At 36.2% G+C, this 18,259-nt stretch overlaps 1 pseudogene; it reads left to right on the forward strand.

The window, feature by feature from the left end:
• The first annotated feature begins 7,849 nt into the window (after positions 1 to 7,849).
• Positions 7,850 to 9,439, forward strand: LOC119544784 (annotated as a pseudogene).
• Positions 9,440 to 18,259: the final 8,820 nt, after the last annotated feature.

The following is an 18,259-nucleotide window of genomic DNA, read 5'->3' on the forward strand; positions in this document are numbered from 1 at the left end:
TACTTTAATTCTTTAATTTGTTCTTTTTTCACTTTAATTTTTATTCTTATTATTTTTGGTGTGTGGTAATGAAAATGTTCAAAAATTAATTTTGGTAATGAATGCACAACTATATAATGGTACTGTGAACAACTGAATGTACGCTTTGTATAACTGCATGGTATGTGAATATAGCTCAATAAGAAAGACTTAAAAAAATAAAAATTAAAATTTAAAAATTAAAAGAAACTTATACTTTGATTTTTCAACTAAAATGTATTAGCTGGCTTTCAATTTCAATAAACACAAAACTTTCTCAATATCTTTAAAATAACTGTTAAAATTTTAAAATGAAGATTTCAAATATATTCAAAAGTCAAGGGAATATATTCCCCACCCATCCCCCAGGTTCAACAACTATCAGCACATGGTCAATCTTGTTTGTTCTGTTTTCCCCCTCCTCCATTCCCTTTCCCCCTTACCCCAGGTTATTTTGAAACAAATTACAGACATCAAAATATTTTGATTATGAATATTTAAGTATGATCTCTAGTAGGAATCTTTTTTGAAAAGCATGATGACAATACCATTATCACACCTAAAATATTTAACAATAATTTCTTAATATTGTCAAATATCCATCCAGTGTTCAGGTATCTCTGATTGTCTCACAATACTTTTAATAGCTGTTTTGTTGAAATTGAGGATCCGAAACGTTCTACACATTGTAATTAGTTGATAGGTCTCTTTAAGTCTCTTTTAATCTATAGATTTTACCTCTTTTTTCAAATTTATTAGTTGAGCAAACTGGTTTATTTGTCATATAGAATTCCCCATATTCTGGATTTTTGCAAATTTTATCCTCAGAGTGTTATTTAAATGTTCATCTGAGCCCTGTATTTCCTGTAAATTGGTAGTCAGATCTAGAGGCTTGGTCAGATTCAGTTTTGTTTGTTTGTTTGAGACTCTTCACAGGATGATGTGTACTTCCTATATGCATCATTTATGTGGCATGTAAAATCTGTCTTTTTTCTGGTGTTAAAATTTATCAGTGAGTTCAGCCTGATTCATCCATTACAAAGTTCTCCATCAGTTTTTTACTTAACTGTTTTAGTGGCTGTTGATTTATTGCCTGGATCCATTATTTCACTGGGATTGCAAAATGATGATATTCTTTTTCTATAATTTCTTCTTCATTAGGTGGAATTATTCAATAAAGAAGAACTTTCCCTCATCAATTATTTTTGTTGTCTTGTATTAGCTAGTACAGAAAAAGCAGGATAAATGGTTATTTCTTCATTTACCAGTTTTTAGAATAATGGGTCATATATTTTTAAAACCATCAGTAAATGTGTACAGCATTATTCATCCTATAATTTTCTGTCATAGAGAAAGAGGGAATTTAGATGGTTTTTCTGTCTTTGAAAGAAGACTAGGTGATTTCTAAGATCCCCTTGAACTACTTATAATCCATATTTTTTTCTCATTCATGAAAAACATTTATGATTTGATTCTCAATTTTCAAAAAGAAAGAATTGGTTAATATACTCCAATATCTTTAGAGGGTAGACATTCCTTTAACATATGGCATATTTTGTTTGTCAAAGAATTTGCAGTAATTTTGTGGATTTGTCTCAAAGTTTTTGGTAATTAGCTAAGATTTTTTTCAGGGGCTACCTCATTATCTTTCTAAATTTTTTATTTTAAAAAATTTCAAAGCTTACAGAAAAGTTTCAAGAACAATACAGAGAATTCCTTTTTACCCTTTACCCTGATTCACCAATTTTTAAACATTTTCTATACATGCCCTCTCTCTCTCTCTGTCTCTCTCTGTCTCTGTCTCTGTCTCTCTGTGTGTGTTTATGTGTATACTCATGCAGTGTGTGTGTGTGTGTGTGTGTGTGTGTGTGTGTGTATTTGTATGGTATTGGCTATAGACTATCTACATACAGACATATATACGTTATGATTTATTTTTTTAAACCATTTGAGAATAAGTTACATGTGTCATGACCCTCTACCCCTCAATATTTCTTTGAATATTTCCTAAAAACAAGAAAAATCTCTTATATAACCACAATACAGTTATATCAAATTTGTTAAATTTAAAGTATTTCCACTATACTTTTTATTCAATCAAAAGTCCATATTCCAACTTCATCAATTTACCCAATAAGGTCCTTTATAGAATTTTTCCCTTCAGTCCAAAATCACATATTGCATTCAGTTATTGTATCTCTTTATTCCTATAATCTAGAACACTTCTTTAGTCTTTCTTTGTCTCTCATGACACTGACATTTTTTAAAAGTTTTTTTTCACTGTTTTAATCATATACATTGCTCAGTCCTCAATTGCAAATAATAGATTTAAGCAGAAAAGGGATTTATTGAAAAGATATTCAAGAGGTCCTAGAACCTTCTGTAGGCCTGGAATACCAGATTAAAAAATGGTTAGGATAAAGAAAAGCTAGACAGTTGTCAGGGCTACATAAAAATCATGTTTCCAAAACAGAGCAATGAGGACATCTCTGCCTCCAAACCACAATACCACAGCTTGCAATGCTATTGCTACCTCCAGAGATGTTGCCACAGCTTCCATAACTCACTATTAGAACATATTCTTCCTGCTTCTTTGGGCCACTAGTTCTAGCAGCTGTATCTAATTGGATAAGGCTCATGTTATGTGGCCACACCCTAGCTGCAAAGGAGGTTGGGAAAGTAATTACTCCCAGCCATTTCCTCTTCTATGGTGAGAGGTGGGTGCTGCCGTCCACCAAGCTCATGATAAGAGGAATTTCCTATATTTATGCAAGGGATTCAGAACGTTGGCAGTCAAAATCCCCAACCAACCAACCAAACAAAAAATTCTATTTATGCCAGTAATATGTGTGTGTGTATAAAAATGTTTATATTTCCCTATTAATGGACATTTAAATAGTCTCCAGTTTTTCACAATTACCTATTTTTGTGGACATGTGTAACTTGGTGGCAAAATACATGCTTTATTCTAATTTGAATTCTCTATGTAATAAGCAAATATGTTAATTATATTGGTAGGAAAATAACAATATTCTAAACCTCCAATTCCAAATAAAGAGGAAAAAACAGTGTTTCAGTGAATGTAGATTGCTAGTAAATGCATACTTTCTAAATTACAATTTTAATGAGAGCCCTGAATATAAACAATATGTAGAAGTGATATATTTAACAGAAAGATGTTTAACTAATAGATATTTGTCTGTTTTAAGATGGAAGGAGGTAAATCAATCAGTATCCATAATTTAGTGTAAACCCCAAGGACCATGATATCATGTTATTATTTGCTTTTAAGTATAATGTCTTTGCTTAGCCAGACATCCCTTTTCTTCTTCTTCTTCTTATTTTTATAACACTTATTCTACTCATTAAATCTATTCTGAAATATTTTTTAAAATTAAATTGATGAAAAGAAAACTTGTACAGATTCCACAAAAATGAGATTATTTATGAATATTTTGATGACTGAATTAAAGATTTGTTTAATGGAAGTAGTTTAGTATTCTTTCATTAAATTATATCTGCTCAAGTTGCTTTTGATATTTCATTCTTTGCCATTTGAAAATGTTTGATGTTCTGCTTTATATTTTTCTCAGCTGCTGCTTTTCAGATTTGAAATGAGCAGTTCCTTGCCCTTCCTATTTGCTTTCTTTCCTTCCTAATTCTATGAGCAGTACAATATTCAAGCAAATTTCCAGAAAACCTGAGTGATGACACTAACCTAAATACATATCTCTCAATACATTTTCTAATAAAATGTACAGATCAACAAGAATAACAAATATAACACACAAATACCACACTTTCTGCACAACTAGAAGACAAAGAACAACACAATCTTCAAATTACCTGTAAGTAAAAAATAAACATCAATTTCAAGTAGAGCTATTTCTCAAATTCCTGCTCATTGCTGCTAGATGATAGGTGGGTGTCACAGGAAACCATTAAAATCTGATAGCTCAAAAAAAAAAATCTGATATCTCAGATAATAAAAAGCTAAATAAAGACAGCAGTTTAAAGCATTAAACAGGGTATAAGTACTGAGTGAAGCCCTAAAACAAAACATACAGACCCTCCTAAATACCAAACAATTTTAAAAATATATAAAAGAGTAAAGAAAAGGCTTCACATAAACACATCACATATGTCATATAGTAATTGTAACAGTATGAAAGAGTTCAGACTAAACAATAACAATGAATGTGAACGGATTTAACACACGTATTAAAGGAAAAAAAATTGCAGTTTGTGTCAAAAGGAAAATTCATCTTTGTATTATCTACAAGAGACACATGCAGAATAAAGTGATATGGAAAGGCTAAAAATGAAGAAATTGGCAAAGGTATACCAGGTAAATGTAAACAATAAGAAAGCAGGGCTTGGCAGGTGAAACACTGCCCTCCCCACTATATGGGATCTGACACCCAGGGGAGTGAATCTCCTTGGCAACATGGAATATGATTCCCAGGGAGGAAACTAGATCCGGCATCATGGGATTGAGAACATTTTCTGGACCAAAAGGGGGATGTGAAATGAAATGAAATAAAGTTTCAGTGGCTGAGAGATTCCAAAAGGAGCCAAAAGGCACTCTGGTGGGCACTCTTACACACAATATAAATAACTCTTTTTAGGTTTTAATGAACTGGAATAGCTAGCAGTAAATACCTGAAACCATCAAACTACAACCCAGTAGCCTTAAATCTTGAAGATGATTGTGTACCAATGGAGCTTACAAGGGGTGACAATGTGATTGGGAAAGCCATGTGGCTCAAACTCCCCTTTATCTAGTGTATGGATGGATGAGTAGAAAAACGGAGACAAAAAATTAAATGAAAAATAGGGCAGGGGGGCAATTTGGGTGTTCTGTTTTTACTCTTAACTTTTTATTCTTACTTTCACTTTTTCTGGTACAAGGAAAATGTTAAAAAAAGATAGGGGTGATGAATGAACAACTATATGATGGTAATGTGATCAATGGATTATATATTTTGGATGATTGTATGATAAGTGAATAAATCTTAATTAAAAAAAAGAAAGGGCTTGAGACAGAGTAAAACTCAAATAAAAAATAAAAAATGTAACAAAGGACACTTTTTAGTGCTGAAAGTCACAATCCGCAATGACTGTACAACAGTTCTGAGTATATCACTACCAAATAACATAGGAACCACATTTATATAGATGAAACTGCACAATGTTGTAGTAAAAATAAAAGAAACACTCTAATAAAAAGAGACTTTTACATAATGTTCTCAGTACAATATAGATCAAGGGTGCCAAAAATAGTTAGCATATAGAAAATGTCGAGATAATCACTAAGGTTGATCTTACGAATCTAAGATGTACTTTACCACCCAAGTGTAGAGAATACACCTTATACACATATTGAACATTCACAAAAATGATTATATAGTAGGTCACAAAGAATGATCAGTAAGCTCTGCAGAGTAGAAATACTGAAAATAAGATTCTGACAATGCAGTAAACCAAACGTTAATAATAAAATAATAATTTGAAAACAAAATATGCTCCACCAGAGTTTTTTTTGAAATTGCAATATTCTAGTCAACAGCTCATAAGAGAAAAGGGAAATACAAATTAAAATTTCAATATTTCTAAGAAATAATAATGAAAGCAGTACATATCAGGATCTAAGAGAAACTCTTAAAATAGTAATCAAGGGAAAATCATAGCCTTAAAGATACATAGTATACAAACAAGGGTTGGAATAAATAAGTTAAATTCCCAATTCAAAAAGTCTAGGAAAAGAGCAACAAAGTAAAGAGAAGAAAGAAGTAATAAAGATAAAATTAGAAATTAATGAAGTGCAGAATTGAAGAGTAAATCTAATTTAAAAATTCAAATCCTGAGTTTTGGAAAAAATTAACAAAACAGATAAAGCATGAGCTAATCTAATTTAAAAAGGGAGATGGAATTACAAATGGAAATAATAAGAAATGACAAGGGGAAAATAACCCAGTGACTAGAAGAAATATAAAAACATCATGAGACTACTTTGCAGGCTTCTGTGCAAATAAATTTAAAAACCTACATGAAATGGATACTTGCCTAGGGTATTATAGTTTATCAAAATTGAGACAGAAAGCTTAAACAAACTAATTTATGTAGAAGAAATAGAACAAATTATCAAGAAATTACCTCACACACAAAAAGCACTAGGCTCAGAAGGTTTCATAGAGCACAGAGTCCCAATGACACATTGTTTCAGATTATAGAAAATGAAGGAAATTTTCCAAATTCTGTTGATGAATCAAGTATAACATCGATACCTTAAACAAAAGACTATGCAAAAAAAAGAAAATGCTGACACAAAAATACTGAATAAAATATAGCAAACAGAATCCAATATCACATTAAGAAAATAGCATAGCATGACCAAGTGGAATTTGTTCAAGCAATGCAAGGTTGGCTCAATTATTAGGAAATCCATTGATAAAATACAGCATAGCAACTAAGGAGAAAAAAAAGTCATATAATTATCTCCACAGATGTTGAAAAAGGCTTTGACAAAATTTAACATCCACTCCCATATTAAAAATATGAATTTATACTTTTGTAAAATACTTTTGTAAAATGATGATAAAATAAATATTTAATTCTAAATCCAGTATCTTTCGTAATTGGGAAACACTGGATACATTTCCACTAATAGGAAGAAGGCAAGGATGTCCTTTATTTTCACTTTTATTTAACTTTATATTAGAGTAATTAGACAACGACATTGGACAAGAGCAGTCGACTAGAGGCATAAGGATTAGAAAAGAAAGACATACAACTTTTCTTTTTTTAGCAGATGATATGAAGGTCTAATTGGAACACCCCAAAGAATAAAAAATACAACTAACTTAAACAGTAAAAGAATTCTGAATATAAAATAAAATACACAGAAATCTATAGCTGTCATATACAGAAACAAGAACCAGTTAGAAGATATAATGACAGAGAAAATCCCATTCACAACAGCAACAAATTAGATAAAATACATAGCAATAAACTTAGCAAGAAACATGCAAAACCTACATGAGGAAAACTTTAAAATTCTCATGAAATTTTTTTTAAAAATTGACTTAAATCAAGAGACACATTATTCAACATCGAAAGGATGCCAAGTGCTTCTTACATTAATGACAAATTTAACCCAATTGCAACAAAAATAACTTTTTTATAGTGCTAGATAAATCAACAACAAAGTTCATATGGAAGAATAAACAGGCAAGAATAGCTAAGAAAATGCTGAAAAGGAAGGCTATGATGGTGTTTCTGTTTGGTAAAGCTGCCAGAATGCAATACACTAGAAGAAATGGGTTGGCTTTTACAATAGGGATTTACTAGCTTACAATCTACAGTTCTTTAACTGTCCTAGCTCAAGGCATCAAAACAATAATACCTGGACACTGAAGACAGGCTGCTGGCATCTGGGATAGCTCTGTCACATGGGAAGGCACATGGCTGGTCTGCTGGTCCTTCTTTCCTGGGTTTTGTTGCCTCCAGATTCTGGCTGCATGTTTCTCTCTTTTAGCTTCTGTCTTTCCTAGCTTCTCTGGGTGTGTCCTTGTCTCTCAGCTTCTCTGGGGCTTTTTCCATGAGCTTTTCTGGATTTCATCTCTTTGCTTCTGTATGTGTTTTATCTTCTTATAAAGGATTCCACTAAGCGGATTAAGATCCACCTCGAATTAGGTGGGTCACTTCTGAATTGAAATAACCTAATCAAAATGTCCCACCTATAATAGGTCTGCACCTACAGGAATGGATTAAAAGACTATGGCCTTGGGAAATGCAGAGCAGATGGATTTGAGTCAATGGGGTTCTGCACTGGGCTATGGAGCAAGTGAATAAGCTCAAAGAGAAGGGCAATAAGGCCCTGAGTGCAGGTAACATTGATGATGCGTTACAGTGCTACTCTGAAGCAATCAAGTTGGATCCCCAAAACCATGTGCTCTACAGCAATCTGTCAGCAGCCTATGTCAAGAAAGGAGACTACCAGAAGGCCTACGAGGATGGCTGCAAAACCGTTGACTTGAAGCCTGACTGCGGCAAGGACTATTCACGAAAAGCAGCAGCTCTTAAGTTCTTAAACCGGTTTGAAGAAGTGAAACGAACCTATGAGGAGGGTTTAAAACATGAAGCAAATAACCCTCAGCTCAAAGAGGGTTTACAGAATATGGAGGCCTGATTGGCATAGAGGAAATTCATGAACCGTTTCAACATGCCTAATCTGTATCAGGAGTTGGTGAGTGATCCCAGGACAAGGACGCTGCTCAGTGATCCCACCTACCAGGACCTGATAGAGGAACTACGAAACAAGCCGTCTGACCTGGGCACGAAACCATTCTCAATGATTTGAGTGGTGTGGATGAGGAGGAAGAGGTTGCCACACCTCCACCGCCTCCTCCCAGAAAAGAGACCAAACCAGAGCCAAGGGAAGAAGACCTTCCAGAGAATAAGAAACAGGCCCTGAAAGACAAAGAGTTGGGGAATAATGCCTACAAGAAGAAAGACTTTGCCACAGCCTTGGAGCATTATGACAGGGCCAAGGATCTGGATCCCACCAACATGACCTACATCACCAATCAAGCAGCCGTATACTTTGAAAAGGGCAACTACGATAAATGCTGGGAGCTGTGTGAGAAGGCCATTGAAGTGGGGAGAGAAAACCGAGAAGACTATAGACAGATTGCCAAAGCTTACGCCTGGATTGGCAACTCCTACTTCAAAGAAGAAAAGTACAAAGATGCCATCCATTTCTACAACAAATCTTTGGCAGAGCACTGGACCCTAGATGTGCTCAAGAAATGCTAGCAGGCAGAGAAAATCCTGAAAGAGCAAGAGCTGTTGGCCTATATTAACCCTGACCTCGTTTTGGAGAACAAAGGCAATGCATGTTTTCAGAAAGGGGATTACCCCCAGGCCATGAAGCATTATACAGAAGCCATCAAATGGAACCCACGAGACACCAAATTATACAGCAATCAAGCTGCCTGCTACACCAAACTCCTTGACTTTCAACTGGCACTCAAGGACCGTGAAGAGTGTATCCAGCTAGAGCCAATCTTCATCAAGGGTTATACACGGAGAGCAGCTGCCCTGACAGCAATGAAAGACTACACAAAAGCCATGGATGTCTACCAGAAGGCACTAGAACTGGACTCCAACTGTAAGGAGGCGGCCGACGGTTACCAGCGCTGTGTAATGGTCCAGTATAACCGCCAAGACAACCCCGAGGACGTGAAGCTTCGGGCCATGGCTGACCCTGAGGTGCAGCAGATAATGAGTGACCCAGCCATGCGGCTCATCCTGGAGCAGATGCAGAAGGATCCCGAGGCTCTCAGCGAACACTTCAAGAACCCTATCAGCGCAGAAGATCCAGAAGCTGATGGATGTGGATCTGATGGCAATCCGGTGATGACTTGTTTCTTCCGCTTCCCTTCACCCTCACGCGTACAGAGGAGCTGGGGACCGCGGCAAGCGGCACAGAGCAGAAGGGAAAAGGGGGGTGGGAGAGAACAACTTATCTCTATATTTATACACACCTATGTGGAAGATGCAGAGGCTTGTCCTCACGTTGCTTGGCAGACGCTGCCTCCGGGCCCTCCCAGCACGCAAAGTCTCTTCACCTCTGCGCTCGAGTTTCGGGTCTCCTTCCCCTTCCCCCTCAATCACTGTCTCAGCTGCTCGCCATAGGTGGTTATTTTTTATTTGGGGCAGTGGGCATGTATGGGGAGGGAAGGGTGTTCTTCCCAACCTCCACTCCCAACTGTCTTCACATTGTTCGCTCCGTCCCCTTCTCAATAAAACAAGCCAGTTGGGCGTGGTTAAAAAACTAATAATACCATGGCCTTTTCTGGGGTACATAACAGCTTCCAGACTACCACAGATGGGGACCTAGCTCTACCAGGTATTAGAGCATCCTATACAGCCTCTATAAGTAAACCAGTGTGGAACCAGCACATGAATAAACAGAGACATCATTGAAATAGAATAGAATGCCTAGATACACACCCCAGTACATGTGAATTCAGCCTATGATAAAGGTGGCATCTCAAGCCACTGAGGCAAGGATGGACTTTTAAATAAATGGTACAGGGAAAATAGGATAGCCACTTGGAAGAAGATAATCTTAGAGCCATACCTCTCACCATAGACACCCTAGAACAAACTCCAATGGATCAGAGGTCCAAATATAAAACAGATGAAACCACACATGGAATAGCAGAAAACTTGGATGATGAATTCCTCTATAACTTGAATATAGGGAAAGGACTCTTAACTATGGCTCAAAATCCAGATGCAATAAAAGAAAAGGTTGATATTTTGACAACATAAAAATTTAAAAATTGCATGGCAAAAAAAAAGTGCAAAGACAAATGACAAGCTGAGAGAAAATATTTGCAATATCTATCACTGCTGTCAGGCTAATCTATCTAACGTGTGAAGAATTCCTAAAACTTAAGGGATAAAAAGACCAAAAACCTGCTAGAAAAATGGGCAAAAACACATGAAGAAACAATTCACACAAAATATATGAAAATGAACTTAAACAAATGAAAAGATGTTCAACTTCACTCCTAATAAGAGAAATGAAGTTAAAAACTATAAAGATACAATTTCTCACCTAATGCATTGGCAAAAATTGTAAAGCTTGGTATCACGTTCTGTTGGTGGGGCTGAGGGGAAACAGGCACTTGCACACATTGCTAGTGGAGTTGCAAATTTCTGCAAACCTTATGTGCAGGAACTTGGCAATATGTAATAAAACCACATAGGTGTTTACCTATTTAAAAAGCAGCTTTATTGACATATAATTCACATACCATAAAATCCAACCATTTAAATGTCCAATTCAGTGGGTTTTAATATATTTACAGAGTTGTGCAACCATCACCACAATTTAATTTGAGAATTGCATTTACGGTTTGATTTAGCAATCGCACTTCTGAAAACACACCCAGAAGATGCAGCTCCAACAATATGAACAATCCATATGTACTCATTGTAGCACTGTTTGCAATTGCAAAATATAAACAAGTTAAGTGCTCATATATGAAAAAATGATTGAATAAACAATTGTGCAGCTTTAATAATGGAGTACTGTGCAATTGTATAAAAGAACAAGGAATATTTCTGTGAACTGATATGGATATTAAGTGAGGAAAGCAAAGTGTAAAAAAGCATATTGACATGATTCCTTTTTTTTTTTTTAGAAATGAGAGCGAAGAAAATATTCATTTATCTGCTTAGTACTGCAAAAGGAAACACAAAAAAGAATAACAAATTAATGGATTGCTTACTTACAGGGGAAGGAGAGAAGGGTAGAAGCAATGTGGAGAGTGATTATTTTATGAATATACCTTTTTGTATAATTTTGAATTTTGGAGTCGTGTTAATCTTTTACAAACTCAAAAAAATCCAATAAAATAAAACGAATGAGAAAAACCCCTAAAATGAAATACAAACAGAAACTAAGTGAATTTACAATCATTACTATAGCGACACTAAAGGGACAGAGAAATAACCCAAGTAACTTCTGAATGCAATATTTGACTATATACCCTTCATCTAACAACCAAAAGAACTATAAACAAATATTAAACTTAAGTTATTAAGTTGTTTTTCTTAATGGCTTATGTTTTAGCAATTCTGAAACAACTCTGTTTTTGGAGCAAGCAAATGAGAAGTACGTTGACTATAATGGGAGCTATGATGTTCATCACTGAAGAAGGGAATTATAAATAAATATGGAAAGGGGACACTGGAATGACTATATGTTTTGGATTGGAATTGGAAGTATTAATTTGAACTCATGGTATATAGATATACATGTGTGTATGTGAAAATACATGTAAATATATATGCACATAAATGGAAATATACATGGAAATTAATTTGAACTCATGGTATATAGATATACATGTGTGTATGTGAAAAAACATGTAAATATATATGCACATAAATGGAAATATACATGGAAATATACCTATATAGAAGTAAACACATATATGGAAATACAAACATACCTATCTATTTAAATACATATTTATGGAAATGGATATATATGAATATGGATTTATATCAATGTATAGCTCTGTTTGCCAAGAGAGTTTAGAAGCAATGATACCCTAGCTACATTAAGCTCATCTAGCACTCAGATCTTGATTTCTAAATACATTTCTCCACTAAAGAAAATTAAAATGGCAAGGAAAGAATAAGTCTGGAATAGTTTATACCAGAAAGTAAGCATGTACTCATGGAGTGATGGGAATACGTCAAAAGGACATAGGAATGACCTTGAAGGACTTGGCACTGGGAAAATTAGAAACAGTCTAAGTGGCCAAATAAATAATGATAGTAATGGAATTTATGAGAATCTGTTAGTTTACAGTGATTCACATAGATGGATTGGTAGATGGATGGATAGATAGAGACAGATAGGTAAATAGACAGGTAAGGTGGAAGACAAAACTCTTCTTTACAGAGGGATGCCAACTAGCAAATATAGAAGGAATGATGGAATTGGAAATCACCATTTTGCTACTGTTATGTGATAATTTAGGCAAGAAACATTCAGGAATGCTAAACCTAGTGTGTGAAAATTTCATGAGGAGCAGGGCATTTACACAGTTTCAAAGTTATCTCCCCTCCTCGGATTTATTAGATACAAAGAGAAAATATTAATATTACCATGGATAAACTTGATAGGCACCACTTTAACCAGTGGTCAAAGACAACATCACCAATATTGGGCCAAATCAACCTCATATGCCTCCTAGTATGATGCCCTGTGAAGAACACAACATCATTTCTATGATAATCCTGCAAAAAAAATGCATAACCTGAATATAATAATAAGAAAAAATTGGGAAAACCCAAAATTTGAGGGTCATCTATAAATAACTGGTCATCTATAAAAATTGACCTGGTATTGTACACTTAAAAAAAAAAATCAGAGTCATAAAAGACAAACGAATGCTGAGGAAATATTACAGATTATAGGAGACTAAAGAAATAAGACAACTAAATATTATGTGTGACCCTGGATTACATCCTAGACTGAGCAGAAACATGGTTGTAAAGGACATCACTGGGACTATTGACAAAATTTGAAAATGGATCATAGAAAAGATAATTGTATTGCATCAATGTTGACATTTCTGGTGATTTTGATGTCTGTACTGTGGTATATAAGGTTATGTCCTTGTTTACATACTGCTGTATTTAGGGGTAAAAGGCCACAATATCTCAATTTACTAGCAAATCAGAGATGGGAGGGGAGGGAGAAAGAGAAGAAAAAAGAGAGAGAGAGAGAGAGAGAGAGAGAGGGAGAGAGAAAGAAAGGAAACATATGGGGCAAATGGTGAAGCTGGGTAAAGGGTTTATGGGAGTTTTTTAAAACTATTCTTTCCATATTTTTGTAAGTCTCAGATTATATCAAAACTCTAAAAATTACAAAAAATCCAAACAAAACAAAAAGTAAAATAAGTGTCTCTCTTCTCATCTGCACCCCCATTCCCTTCTGCAGAGGGATTCACTATTGACAAATTGTGTCTATTCTTTCTGACATTTTTGTAATCATTCATTTATTTATTCATTCATCCATTCAACAAATATTTACTGAAGCACTGTTCTAGGAACTGGGAACACAGTGAACAAAATCAACAAGTTTCCTACCTTGTGGAGTGTGTGTATGTGTGTGCATGTGTGCGTGTGTGGCAGAAATAGACTAATGGACAGTTAAATGTATACACACTGGCTTTGTGCAGTTTTCTATTCAGCACTCCTGTTGAGTACTCAACTGTACACTTAAGGGAGATTCTCTGCAGATCTCCAGAATTTCTTTGTTCAGCTCTCTCCCTTCCCGTACTCTCTGCCCTGGGAATTTATGCCACTTCGACTTCTCTGAACTCCCCTCAGGGAGGCCACTGAGTTCTGCCTAGGTTCCCTCTTCCCGTGCCCTAGCCTGGAAGTTCTTCCCAAGTAGTAAGCATGGGGCTTATCTAATTTGTTTCAGGGATCACTGTCCTTGATTGCCTGATGTCCAATGTCTTAGGCATCATTGTTCATGCATTTTTCTGGTTTTTTAATTGTTTCAGGTAGAGTGTAAATCTGGTCCCTGTTACTCCATTTTTGTCAGAAACAGAAACCAAAGCCTTTTGATTTTTAGTCATGTTTATTTAGTTCCTTGATGTTTCTTGCTTATTTATTTAAACATAATGCTGTTTCACTTCTCAAAGTATTGTAGACCTTGCTCCATTGTATTTTGTCACAAAATGTTGCTGTCAAGAATTTTAAAATCTGCCCAATTGTCAAAGTCAAGTTCTGGCTGACATTAAAGCCCATACATTTTCTTTTTCTTTTTTTAACTTTATTTATCGAAAAATTAAAACAAACAAACAAACAATACAAATAAACCACAACATGTCAAACAAAACAAAGCAAAGGATTAAGAAAAACAAGTAACCTGAAATAACTATTGTGCTTCCAAAATGTTCCTACCATACCCCAAGAAAATTAATAAACCCTATCCAAACAAAGGAATAAGAAAAACAAATAAAAGCCCGTACTTTTTACATTTCATACTTTTATATGGCAGCATAACTGGAAAACTTTCCTCTATTTCCCAGAAAATAAATGATCTGTTATAACCCTAAACATTAAATATTGTTTCACTTGATATTATAACACAGAGAGAGGTGTGCTGAAGCACCCACACACTTTTATAGCTTTTTTTCCATCTTTAAAAACACTTCAGAGTCATGACCTAATGTTAGAGGAGCTGGCCAACAACTTCTCAGCATGCATACCAGAGTGTACCCACTTGGGGGCACCCACAGTGCAGCTTTTCTGCTTGTTTTCCTGCCTAGAAGCTTCCAAACCCTAAAGAGCTGAAGCTAAGCTAGCAAATGAGTTCAGTCTGCTCTACATTACTCAGATGGCCAGATTTGATATCTCAAGAATAGCTTCCCATGTCTCCAAGTTTGGGGAATATCTTCCTTAGCATGTTGTCCATACAAGATGAACTATTTTATGCTACTTAAAACATTACTAATTAGTACATCTGTTAAAACCTAATGTGCTAGATATAGTACTAGAATTTATAGGCCAAGAACTAAAACCAATTTGCTGTTAAAAATGATACATTTGTCGAAAGGATTTTGTGGATTTATGCTATGCCCAAATTAGGAAAATAATAATTGACCAGCAGGGGTAAAAATGTGCCATAAAATAAAGTTAAATGCTTTAAATTGGTCTTGCATTGATTGACACATGCTCTCTGGTATGGATATATGTTGGTGGTCCCCAGAGCTGGGAAGGCATCTGCAGATACTGCTGCTGATGCAATCTTTAGGTCAGTCATTTTGTCTTCAGCTGTACCAGACAAATGTTCCTGAATTATATTGATGCCAGAGATGTCATTGACCCAGATGTACTCATGGTCACTCTGTCTAGAAAGGTATTATTATTCTAGAACCTAAGGAGGGAAGAAATGGAAATGTGGTTGTAATGGACATGGCTATCACAGTATTTTTTATATCCACAGCCTCTGCTAAGAGGCAGACAAAGGTAGTTGTGTTTTGTATCATATAAATATGCCTCCCGTATGGCTGATTGGAATGAGTCAAAATATAGGCTTGAGAGCAGCTAGTGAGGTGGCCTGGCTCAAAAAGCTCTATTTAGAGAGGAGCAAGCTGGACTAATCATATGTTCACTCATGGGATTCTGCTGTGGGAAACAGAGAGGATCAGTTGGATAATAGTAGGAACGGATATGAAAGAATGCAGAGAGGGGTATAATGTGGAATAGACGCCAAGAGCAAACGCAGATTACGAGGAAGCTCAAATGAGAAGATGAGACAGTCTTTAGTGGGAGAAGTAGCAAGAAGACAGAAAAAGAAGAAGAGACAGGGAGATGCTGGGTCATGCTAATGGTGGAGCACTTGACAGAAGAGTCAGAGCTCCTGCCCCTGAGGGTCCTTGGATACAATTCCAGTTTCTGTTTCAGGTCTGGTCCCTGTTCTTTAATACCCATGAGACCTTGGCCTCCATCATTGAGTTTTACAATAAACAACCATTACTTGAGGAAACTTGAGTGACTTTCTGTCCCCTTCCAACCAAAGAAACTATTATAGGAGTGATATGAAAGAATAATATTAATGCTTGCAAAGTCCTTTTTGAATGGATAAGATTGGTATCGAATGGTTAATATATTATTTATACAGAAAACATCTAAGTGGCAAAGCCACTGCCCAGAGTTTTGGGGGAGCTAGAGTTACCCCAAATAGCCTGGAAAGTTGTAGACTATTTTTTATTTTTAAAATTTTATCAAAAATTAAAAAGCAATAAAAAAGAACATTTCAAACAAAACCAAAACAAAGGAATAAGAAAAACAAATAACCTAAAATAATTACATTCCACCAACTTGTTCCTACCATACCCCCCCAAAATTAACAAACTATAGTCGTTCCTGAGCATTCCCATAACATAAGGGCCAAAGGTTTGGGGGACTGACCTGACTATAGGGCCAGTTTCCAAGGAAGCTGGGCCAGAAGTCAAAATCATAAAATCCAAATTAATGTGTCTAATTAAATTGATCCGGGATCCTGCAGTAAGATTCTCTGAGCAGTGGATATGTTAGCAATACTCAATGAGTAACATTATCTTAGTTTAGATTAAAACAGGATCCCAGACAGCATGTAGGGATCAAGGACATGGTCCAGATTCTAGGGAAAAGAGATTGACCAGGACTAAGTGAGTTAATAGAGTTCAAACCAAGAAGATACATTCAAGGCAGGACTATACTATTGAATAAGCCAGAGCTGGTGTCAAAAGCCCACTCCTACAAAATCCTATGACAGGGGTTAGCATAGACAATAGCTGTTCATGTCTTCTGGGAAGGGTTGAAGAAAGAAGAGAGAAGTAATGCTTAAAACACAACCATGCTGGGAGGCAATGAGCCTGAACGTTGAACATGTTAATTGCCTGTAAGAGCAGGCAAGAACAGATAATGGGACAATGAGTGTCTTGCTGTAGAGTCTGGAAATGTTCCGTGGCGTTATTGACCAATCCTCTTTCAGACAATTCCAAGTAAGGCTAAGTGATCACTGTCCTGTTTATGCACAACTTCCCTACTAGAGAGACAACAACACAACTCTGGACATTGAAATAATGTTTTCTAATCAGGGCATTCATAATGCAAAGCTGACCTGGGACACAGTGTCCTAGCACTGACCACTAGGCTTCTGTGTTATTCAACATACTTTGTCCATCCCTGTGATCTGCCACCCAGATCCTCCTTTAATGAAGGATTTGTTAACTTAGCTGTTAGGAGAGCTGTGGGTGGGCAGCCATGGGCAGTATTTGAGAAGGACTGTTTTGCTCAAGGCCACACCCTTCCCACAGGTTCTGTGCCAGTTTGGATGTATTATGTCCCCCCAAATGCCATGTTCTTTGATGCAATCTTGTGGGGGCAGATGTATTGGTGTTGATTAGGTTGGAGTCTTTTGATTGAGTGTTTCCATGGAGATGTGACCCACCCAACTGTGAGTGACATCTTTGATTAGGGTGTGACCTCTTGATTGAATGTTTCCATGGAAACATGGACCCCAGCCATTCAGGGTGGGTCTGGATTAGTTTACTGGAGTCCTATAAGAGCAGCTAAGAATGACATTTTGGAGAGAAGCAAGGACTGACATTTTGGAGCTGCAGTTTGGAGAGACGTTTTGGAGACGGCCATTGAAAGCAGACTTTTGCTAGTCCAGAGTTTGCCTGGGAGAAACTAAGAGAATACCCCCAGATACCTAGAGAGGAACGTCCTGGGAGAAAGCCATTTTGAAACCAGAACTCCAGAGCAGATGCCAGCCATGTGCTTCCCAGCTAACAAAGGTTTTCTGAATACCATTGGCCATTCTTCAGTGAAGGTACCCTATTGTTGGACACTTTACAGCCTTAAGACTGTAACTTTGTAACCAGATAAACTTCTTTTTAAAAAGCCAACCCATTTCTGGTGTTTTGAAAAATGGCAGCATTAGCAAACCGGAACAGCTGCCCATATCCTATGATTGATCAAGGGAATATCAAGTCCCTGCCATCCTGGACCAATTTGAGACAACTTTGATGGGCCATTCTAGCTCTAGCACTTCCTCTGGGGTCAGCTGAAATAGATTGACTTCTGTCTCTGCCCAACCCTGCTTTTGTCCCCTTCCTTCCATAGATGTTTGTGTTAAGAGTTG

Source organism: Choloepus didactylus, chromosome 9, assembly GCF_015220235.1.
Source record: "Choloepus didactylus isolate mChoDid1 chromosome 9, mChoDid1.pri, whole genome shotgun sequence".
Classification (NCBI taxonomy): Eukaryota; Metazoa; Chordata; class Mammalia; order Pilosa; family Megalonychidae; genus Choloepus; species Choloepus didactylus.